Source organism: Amblyomma mixtum, chromosome 2 (genome assembly GCF_055824585.1).
Source record: "Amblyomma mixtum isolate Tamu chromosome 2, ASM5582458v1, whole genome shotgun sequence".
In the NCBI taxonomy this organism is placed as follows: domain Eukaryota; kingdom Metazoa; phylum Arthropoda; class Arachnida; order Ixodida; family Ixodidae; genus Amblyomma; species Amblyomma mixtum.
In genome coordinates this window covers 63792482-63803117 of record NC_143013.1, presented here as the reverse complement: position 1 = coordinate 63803117, position 10636 = coordinate 63792482, and the positions used below count along the sequence as shown (strand labels likewise).

The 10636-nt window shown below is 52.2% G+C and overlaps 1 protein-coding gene across 3 annotated transcripts in view; it reads left to right on the top strand.

The window, feature by feature from the left end:
- Positions 1 to 847: 847 nt before the first annotated feature.
- The window catches only part of LOC149359539 (nucleoredoxin-like protein 2), a 209839-nt gene continuing 200050 nt past the window's right edge, over positions 848 to 10636 (top strand). For 2 of the 3 annotated variants that reach the window (XM_089571733.1, XM_089571730.1), the window contains exon 1: positions 911 to 975. The gene's annotated coding sequence lies outside the window, so the exon portion shown is untranslated. Of the gene's footprint in view, positions 976 to 10636 lie in introns of all 3 variants that reach the window. The other variant, XM_089571731.1, reaches the window with a different exon arrangement.

The window sequence follows — 10636 nt, the reverse complement described above, 5'->3', positions numbered from 1 at the left end:
GGACCCAATAGGCAGCACGCCTAATTTGCCACCGTGGCAGGTGGCCTTTAATGGTTGGTCGCAAGAGTTTGCTCATCCAATGAACGCTGCGGTCTATTCCTGTATAGCAGGTCCGCGTGTCTGCCACAACGTTGTCAGCACTAACGCAAGCAAGCCACATCTCTCTCTATCTCTCGCCACCCCACGTACCTCAAAGCGGCAAATGCAGGACTTGCGGTGTGGCCTGTTTGGGACCAAAACGTGCTGGTATGTGCGTTGAAATCAGTCGACGCCGCGGAGAAGCTACTCCGGGATGTTGTGCTGCGGGTTGGGGAACGCGAGCTACCGTTCCGGGGACACCCCAAACTCTCCGGTGCGTTCTGTCGCGGCGTCGTGAGTGTTTCGCCTGACGAAACGTCTGAAACCGTTAAAAGAAAACTCTGTGCGGAACCAAATGTGGTGTCTGTGCGCAAGCTGGGGGGAACCCCGGTTGCGGTGATCACATTCGCGGGGACTAAGGTGCCACGGACGGTGTTGTACAGCTACGAACGGCTCCCTGTTCGCCTGTACAAGAAAACAGTGCCTGCATGCCACCGCTGTGGCACAGTGGGCCATCGGGCCGATGCGTGCCCGCGACCGCAGCAGGGGCGCTGCAAACGCTGCGGAGTCCAGGTTCCCGATGCCACTCCTGACGGCCCGGCGGAACATGACTGCGTTCCGAGCTGCCTCATCTGCGGAGGCGGCCACCCTACCGGAGCTCCTGGCTGTGCCGGGCGGTTCCGGAAACCCATCAAACCCAGCTCCCCATCAGGATCCAAACCGAAGACAAAGACTGGGCCCAAGCAGGCTCCTCCGCCCAAGGCCAAGAAAGCGTCAGCCGATCAGGAAACCAAGGCCAAAACCGGGCCATCGAAACATGTCAAGTCCGCTTCCCAGGCGGCGCCCCCGGTCCTCAACGCCAGGGACTTCCCGCCCTTGGCACCCGTCCAACCACAGGTGAGCAGTTGGAGTAGGGCAGTCTCCGGGCCCACTACCCGTCCCTCCCCTACCCGTCCCTCCCCTACCGAAACCGCCCTACAGCAGCAAGTAGAGGAGCTCAGGCGCCAGAACCAAATTCTAGCGCGCAAAATTCAGGAATTAGAGGCCAAACAGGCCGGGTCATCTGAACCAATGCAAGAAGCTGAGCCAGACGACGAGGATGACGGGTCATCCGTAACATCTTGCCTCACTAGCGTCTCGCGGCAGAGCGGGGACACGGTAGTTGGATCAGCTGGTCGCGTCGCCGGCCTAGAGGCACTGCAGCGCCAAACCGAGCAACTGGAGGAGCAAGTGGCGGCCCTCCCGAACCAAATCATGTCAGCAGTCAGCGAGTCCTTCCAGGATATGTTCAAGGCAGCTTTAACGCAAGCACTTCCCGACCTTATGGCCCAGGTCACTGACTCGGTCCTTAAAGCCGTGCAGCCCTGGGTCAGCACCCAAATTAAGAACGCCACAAGCTGCGAATCCCATCACCTCAAACGTAAGACAGCCTTCCGTCAGGCAGCGGAGGAACATGGTTCAGGCTCGGCAGCTGGTGGGTCGGTGCGGCCCCTCACTGGGGTTGCGCCGGCTTCCGGCCAGAGCTATTCCGATCACCCTTAAATAAATACGACAAGATGGCTAGCAGATGTAATAGAAATGCTAAAAACTTTGAAAAATTCCAGATCATCCAATGGAACTGCAGGGGTTTCAGATCTTGGAAAAAGCGGTCACACCTCCAGCTTTACCTGCAGTCCCTAGGTGACATGCCGGCGCTCATTGCCCTACAGGAGCCCGGCATAGACGCTAAATTATCAGGCTACAGCACCTTTCAGGGGGGCCCCTCTACGTGCATCCTGGTGAATAAGGCTTACACCGTGGTTCAGGTCGACTTAGACTTGAGTACCGAGCAAGAATATACAATGGTCCGAGTATTGCCTCTCAGACGCCGCGACCCGTCAATACATATCCTCAACATATACTGCCCTCCGCGTAAGCCGCGCGTAACTTTCAATGAAATCTTCCTTCGCGCGATAAAATTGGCAGCCAAAGAGCCTCTAGTGATCGTTGGAGACTTCAATGCTCCCAGCCTTCATTGGGGCTACCACTTCGAACAGGCAAGAGGACGTAAGCTGGCGGAGCTCATCTCCACCCTCAGCCTCACGTTGCTCACGGACCCGGCGTATCCCACTCGAGTGGGGAATTCGGTAACCCGCGACACGTGTCCAGACCTTTCTCTCGTTAAAAATGCTAGAGCGGCTGCATGGGAGAACTTGGGAGATTCTCTAGGCAGCGATCACCTCCTTCTCCGGATTACACTCGAGGCAAAGGCAGCGCGCAAAAAATGGGGTCAGGCCAAGCTGACCGATTGGCACAAATTCCGGAATCACACTATCCCTCCCGTACTATTTTCCGGCGGCTACGCGGAATGGGCTAACCACATATACAACATTCAGAAACAACACGTCACAACACTACAAACCACCGAAGAGATCCCCGCAGTGGACACCCACCTCCTGCATTTGTGGGAGGCGCGCCGGAGCTTAACTAAACGGTGGAAAAAGCAGAAAACTAATCGCAAATTACGCGACCGCATAGCCAAACTCACAGAGCAGGCTGCAGCGTATGCTGCCGAGCTCTCAGATTCAAATTGGATAGCACGCTGCGACGCCGCAGCTCATCAGATGAGCTCGAAGGGGACGTGGCGTCTCTTTCGCAGTCTAATCGACCCCTCCCAAACGAGAGGGGAGACGCAAAAGCAGCTCCGGCGGGCTCTGCAAGGGTATCAAGGTACGACGGCGCAACTTGCGGACACTCTGTGCGACAGATATCTCTGTCGTATGGAGGACCCGCCTGGGCAACAGTACATGTACTCTGGCAGGCCTAATCAAACACTCGATGCCCCTTTTGAGTTGCACGACCTTAAGGCGGCCTTAGCAAAAATGCGCCGGGGTACGGCTCCGGGACGGGACCACATAACAGTGAACCTGTTGGCGAACCTACCGGACTCAGCCTACCTTCATTTATTAGAATACATCAACCAGATCTGGGACGGGCGTCCACTCCCTCCCGAGTGGAAAACGTCACTTGTGACGTTTATCCCTAAAACAGGTAAGGCCGTGAATACGGACAACCTGAGGCCCATATCACTGACCTCATGTGCGGGCAAGCTTATGGAGACGATGGTACGGGATCGCCTCTCTCCATACCTGGAGAGTAAGGGCTTCTTTGCAGTCACCATGTTCGGGTTTCGCCCTCACATGTCTGCACAGGATGTCCTTCTCCAGCTGCACAGGGATGTAATACGACCCACAACTATGCAACACAATGACAAAGCCATCCTCGCCCTTGATCTGAAAGGGGCTTTCGACAATGTGAAACACGGAAGCATCCTGGCCAACCTGAGTTCTACCGATTGTGGGGCTAGGACCTACGCGTATGTAAGAGATTTCTTGTCTAATCGCCAGGCCTTTCTTCTGATTGAGGGCGAGGAATACGGCCCTTACATGATGGGAACACGGGGTACCCCTCAGGGAGCAGTGTTATCACCGCTCCTGTTCAACATTGCTATGATGCGCCTCCCAAGCCAATTGGCCCGGGTGGAAGGCATTCAACACGCGTTATATGCAGATGATATTACAATTTGGACCACTCAGGGGAGCCTTGGAGACATGGAGGACCGCCTTCAGCAGGCTGCTTCCATAGTCGATGCGTATGCTAATGACTGTGGGCTCCAATGTGCTCCAGCGAAATCAGAGCTTCTGCATGTCAGAGCGAACCCAAAGGATAGGACAGCAATACACATCTCTCTGTCAGGAGGTCCTATTAGAGAGGTGGAGGAGCTCCGTATCCTGGGCCTTTTCATTCACCAGAGACTCAGACCGGACTCCACTATTGCGAAACTCAAGAGAGTAGGCGAACAGGTAGGGCGCATGATCCGCCGCGTTTCCAACAAGCGGGGTGGTCTGCGGGGCAGGGACGCGCTTCGGCTCGTCTATGCCTTCGTGACTAGCCGGATCCTCTACGCCGTGCCATATCTCCGCACTACTAAGCAAGACGAGGCGCGAATAGACGCCATCATCCGCAAGGCAACTAAGCGAGCCCTGGATCTCCCGGTGGCTACCTCTAATGCCAAACTCAAGGCATTGGGGGTGCTAAACTCCTACCAGGAGCTGCGGGAGGCCCACCTCGTGAACCAATACACGCGGCTCACGCAGACGGCTCCTGGGGGCCGCCTGCTAAACCGCTTACACATCCAACACGACTGCACTCCAGAGGAGGCGGAGCGTATCCCAGTACTATGGCGCCATATGCTCTGGGTCTCCCCGCTCCCCCGTAACATGGACACCGACATGCATGAAAACAGACGACAAGCGCGGGCTCGGGCTCTTGAGAGACAACACGGCTCCCGACCCGGTGTATATTATGTAGACGTAGCAGGGCCATCGCCCACGGGATTTTACTCGGCCGCTGTCGTTCACCAGGAAATGCACGTTGATGGACTCTCCTTTCGAGCCCCGAATTCAATGCGGGCCGAGGAAGTAGCGATAGCGCTTGCTGCCGCCCACGCCAATTCGAGAATAATCATCACGGACTCCCGAAAAGCATGTGAACATTACTTGGCAGGGGAGATCTCCCCCTTAGCTGCTTGTATTCTACGACGGACTGCCACTGATCCAACACCCAAACGAATCATTTGGGCTCCTGGCCACCAGGGCTTACGAGGTAATGAGGCCGCTGACGCGGCTGCCCGAGCGCTTACTCACCGGGCTCCTCATCCCAGCTCTTCTGGCTCGGAGACTAACCAGCCTCTGCTGCGATTCAGGGAAATATTAACACATTATAGCGACAACCACCGCCTTTTCCCGGCCCCTGCAAAAGGGCTGAGTAAGACGGAGGAGCGAACTTTAAGGCGCCTGCAGACAGGTACTCTACTCTGTCCTGCAATAATAAAACATTACGATCCTAACACGGATGGGCGATGCCCACACTGTGGGGAGACCTGTGATATCTTCCACATGGTGTGGGCATGTACTCAAAATCCCCACCTCCCCCCTTCCCCTACCCCTTCCAGAGAGGCATGGGAGACTGCCCTCCTCAACTGCTCCTTGCTTGAGTCCCAAAGGGCTCTGGTGAAACGGGCGAGAGACGGGGCCTCGTCGTGCGGTGTCCCGGACTAGGGACGCCGACCATGTAGCGGGGCCACTCTGTGGCTCCCAAACTCTTTTTTTACAATATAAAAGTTTTCACCACCACCACCTCAAAGCGCGATTCAGGCGTCCACTGAGCCAGGGAGCCAGTTATACGCACTTCCTTTCCTTCAAATTGTTGGAGTCTGTATCGCTGTCAACTCCAACGCCTATAACACAATGAACGCTGATGGTCTATGGCTTCAGTGCCGCGTTTCTCCCACAACGTTGTCAATGCCGACGTATGCAGCGCTCATCTGTCACTACCGCTACGTAGCTTAAAGCACGACTGAGCGAAATCACCAACATCCACAGAGAGGTGAGACGCCGATTCCCGTCTTCCCACCCAAAATTAAATCGAGCGAAAGGCAGCTTGCTCCGCAGTTGTTTGCAGACACACTCCATCCTTAGCCATTTCTAGACTTTCACTCATCACAGACGGGAAACGCGACCCCATGCGCCGAAATTGTAACCAGGGACAAATCGTTACACAGGAGCACTTCCTGTTGGGTTGCGCGGGAAACCCACCCCTTCGAACCTTGCTGCCAGCTCCTCCGAGGAGGGATGGAATGAAATCCTCAGAAGGCCAGACAAGAGCACCCAAATGGCACTCGTTTCATGGGCCCAGGAAGTCACCCCCACCTGGGGGCCACACCAAGCCCACCTGCAATTAATCCCGCAGTTCTATGGCAATAAAGTTGTTTGTCTCTCCCGAGGGGGCCACTTATGCGCGTTCGAAGCTGCCGCTCTTATCGGTTTCGTAGCTTAAAGCGCGACTAATGTGTCCACTTCCCCAGGGGGCCAGTTACGCGCCTGTCCTTTGCTTTCGAAGCTCCCGCGCTTAGTCGGTTTCGTAGCTTAAAGCGCGGCTAAGGTGTCCACGGTCCTAGGGGACCAGTTATGCACTGTAATTTTCTTTGCTTTATCTGAAGGTGAAATGAAGGTGAAAACCTGCAAGTGCCGCGAAGCCCGAGGTCCCGTAATGATTATTTCGCTTCAAAACCAGCCACCCTGTATACGCAATGCCTTGTGACCTTGAGCGTGCCAGAAGCTTGTAAGAACGCTAGCGTTATCTTAATAGATAAGAAAGGAGACGTCAAGGACTTGAAACATTACAGACCGATCAGTTTGCAGTCCGTTGCCTGCAAGGTAGAGAAAAGTATGCAACAGCTGTATCTTACCGGTACTCACATTTGGGGCACAAACGTGGAGTGTAACGCAGAGGGTTGAGCTTAAGTTAACGACAACGCAGCGAGCTACGGAAAGAAATATGATAGCTGTAATGTTAAGAAATCGGAAGCGGGTGGAGTGGGTGAGGGAACAAAAGTGGATTAATGCCATCCTAGTAGAAATCAAGACGAACAAGTGGGGTTGGGCAGGGCACGTAATGCGACGGTAAGACAACCGGTGGTCCTTAAGAGTAACTGAATAGATTCCAAGAGAAGGCTAGCGTAGCAGGGGGTGGCAGAAAGTTAGGTCGGTGGATAAGATTAAGAAGTTCGCGGGGATGCAGTGGGCACAACTGGCATAGGACAGGGCTAATTGGTGAGACTTGGGAGAAGCCTTTGCCGTGCAGTGGGCGTAGTCAGGCTGATGCTGATGATAAAGGTTGTGGGGTTTTTAAATCGGGTATAGATAAACACGTTCTACCCGCTTAATTGCGGCTGACACAGTTCAAAACCATCGGACCCCACCCCGTTATCGCGTACCCTACCGAGTGCACGCCAACCTCGGCGGGCCTTGCTCTGAGGGAACAAGGGATGACACTCTGGCTGAGACAAACAAGGCATTGCTACAAAAGCAATAACGCCAGCTAGCAACAAAATGCGCTGAGGAGTCGAGGACGTCCGACTCACCAGCATGGCTACGAGGGAATGTTCGGGCACACTAGGGCAGGGAGAAACTCCGAGGCCGGACGGGACGATCTGTGGGAGAACGAGCCACCCCACGAAGCTTCGCCATTCGCCCCGCCGACGAAGAGAGGAGCGTCACGCTTGAACGTCCGCGCGCTTCCCAGGTCCCGATCAGAAGAGGGCGGCCTCTCCCCCCCTCCCCCCCGCGCGCAGCAAACACGCCATCCGTGGCGCTCGTGTCGCTGCGACGCCGGCGAGTTAAAGTAACTGACACGGCTATAGGGAGGGCGAACTTCGGGGAAGCAAACCACAGGGGACGAGTAAAGCGCGCCCCCACAAGGTCTTATCGAGGTTAAGAGGCCGTGATCTGTACGCGCTGGAGATGGAACTTGATGACCGCAGCGATGGCCTATTGGTTGAGCACCCGCCTCTCCTATGGTAGGTGCTGGTATCGATCCCCAGGGCCGCCGGGTACTCACCGGTGATGCAGTTGGTACAGTTTCCCTTGGCCTGGTGATCGGCTTCTTTAGGGTGAAATGCTTGGGAAATGGTACTTTACTTTGACCGCTCCCTGAGAAGATGAAAGCACCTTGTGCCAGGGCGCTCTTTGGGCCATGATGCCCTTGCGCCATAAGAATCAGAATCAACCCCGATGGAAGTCGATGAAGACGACGATGTGCAATGCACAGCGTGTGAGGGTGTTGCAGTTTAACACGAGGCGTAACCGGCTGCAGCGATAGCATAATGATCTCATGCAGGGGCGAGCGAAGCTGATCTGTTAGCGCGGGTTAGAATGCCTGTCGCCGCAGTATTGCATTTTATTTGTTTTGTAAGTTGCTGTAAATTAAATTAGTTGAATTAATAAATAAATGCGATAAAGTACGGTTGTCTAATTATTTTAAATGTAATTTTATGTTTGAATTCACTATATTTATAATCAAATTTTATTTCAACAATGAAGTAATTATTTGAAAATATTTTAATTTATATAATTATTTATTTCTAGTCCAAGACAACACAAGATTCTTGCTCGTGGTTTGTACATCTGGAGAAGTGCTTTCGGACTAGAACGAAATGCTACCACATATAGTTTTGAAAGCAGCAAAAAAGTATCATACATTTCATCATCATCAACAGCCACACGACACCCACTGCACGGCCAAGGCTTCTCCCATATCTCTACAATTAACCCTACCCTCAGCCAGTTGCAGCCACCCTATCCCTGCAAACTTCTTATTCAAATCTGTCCACCTGCATGCCGCACCCTGCTACGCTTGCCTTTTCTTGCAATCCACTCCGCTACCCTCAAAGTTTCTATAGAAAGGGTGTTGAGGTTGGCTTTGGTAGGCTTGTAATATGTTGAGTACAGGCCGTCGAGCGTTTATGCCGCGTACAAGATCTCAAAAGCGAGACGATATAATTTACAATAGATTTACAAGTTCGCGCTTCCACGCCTCGCGGCGATCATCGATGCCGAGATTTCGCCCGAATCCGCGCACAACGCGTCATGCAGCGATCGTTCCGTCAGGAGCGGGAGCTATCATTGGTTCACAGTACCAACCCTTTCTGACGTCACGCAGTTACCATGGCCGTGGCCGGAAGCACCGCCCCCCCCCCCCCCCCCCCCACACACACCCGGGGAATTCCCGGGCGCTTCGGGTGGGTGGGCCGGGTGGTGGCGCGTACATTTCAGTGTACAAAAAGTGACGAGAGAGAGGGTCAGGCGCGAAGAGGGGAAAGTTAAAACGTTGCCTGCCGATAACTCGACTTCCACAAAATGCATTTAAAAAATTCTCGCTGGAAGATATTTGTGAAACGATGTACTTTAACATCCTAGGCATACCACAACTTTATTGAGAGCCCCTTTCAGAGCCCCTTTAATGGCCATCGGTTATCGCACCTTCCCATTCCTATTTCCTTCTTAACCCTATTTATTCGTGATGATGTCGACCAGGATATGAAATGCATTTGCTCCTTGGCCCACTCTTCCCTTTTCCTGCCTCTTAATGTTACATCTATAATTTCCCTTTCCGTATATCGCATGTTGCCCCCAGTTTAAGAAGAGCCCTTTTCACTGGCCTCCCTGTTTCGGCCCTATAAAGGAGTACCGGTAAGATACAGCTATCTTGTGCTTTTACCTTAAGAAATATTGGTAAACTTACATTCATGATTTCAAGTAACCGTCCAAATGCACTTCACCCGATTCTTATTCTTCTAGTTATGTCGCTCTCGTGACTCAGATCGGCGGTCACTACCTGCCCTATGTTTCTGCCGTCACTGCCTGCCCTCTACCATTTTCAGCGCCTCGCTACCAGTCGTAAAATGATGTTTTCCGCGACTGTTCAACTTTAGTTTTAGTTTTCTGGATATTGACTTCTTGACCCATTTTTGTGCTTTGCCAGCCTAACTTATTCACCATGCTTTGCAGCTCATGCCTTGAAAGAATGTCTGCAAGTTTTGCGCCTTGTGCACGTGTATGTGAGCTGCCCCAGAGTTCATTATGGACATTGAAGCCTCCACAAACTACATGCGGTGAAGGCATCGTGGCTAACAAGTCCTCAAGCGTTGAACTGTCGAATGGCTGCCTGGCTCCAGATATACTCCAAGAAGAGTGTGCCTTTTCCTGCCAACCACTGTTGCGTAGCACACGCATTCGTTGTCACTGTGAGGTGGGACATCAGCAAAAGTGAGAATATTCTTGCGGAAAGCTGTCAGTAATCTGCTGACGTCATGTACTCGTTTTCAATGATGATGATCGTACCCTTGCAAAAGAAAATCTTCATGGGATTCAGAGATGACGAAGAAAAGGAAGTGGTATTCTCGCACACCATAAAGCCGGTGAAGCGACTTTAGTTGTAAGCTGATCAACTAATGCTTAATATTGCCCTTTTAACTAGACGAGTAAGTCGCCTAGTTGCGATTAGAGCTTTGAAGCCGGTCGTTAGTAATTGGCTTTTCAGTTTTTAGTACTTCAAAAACATGATTACCTTTGGCTCTACGGCTCGAAAAAATTTGCTGTTTTGACTAGTTACGTGAACTGGAAAGGTTGCTTTGCCTACATGCTTTTCGAAAGCGCATGTATTTGAGCACAATGTGGCCAAATTTTGTCGAGTCACAGCGCCGAGGGTAATCGTGTTTTCGAAATTCTAAAATTCTCTCTAAAGCGCTCTATGAAACAATCTCTTAAAGAAAAATCTCTAATTGCAACCAGTTGCCTAGCTGTGATAGTTAAAAAGTTAGTTATCAGAACCTAGTTAACCAGATTACTACTTAAGACAATTACCCTGCTTCCCGGTGTCCACCAACACTGGTAATACTGTGCCGCATAAGCCATATTGTTGCCCCAGAAAGCCTATTTTTGAATATTACTTAACGTTTTCGCTCTAACTCCTCATATAGAAATTCAAATGATGGGCCTTGCGTATAAGTCTCAAACGTCACTTTAGTGCTCGCAGCAATTTTCTTTACAGGTGCAATGCATTTGGATAGCACATTCAGAACTATTTCAAGGTGGTTTTGAGGGCAACGAGATTATACGGGCTGAACAGTCCGAGTTTTGTGATTAAAAACAAAACGTTACGTTCTCTTTATATGTCA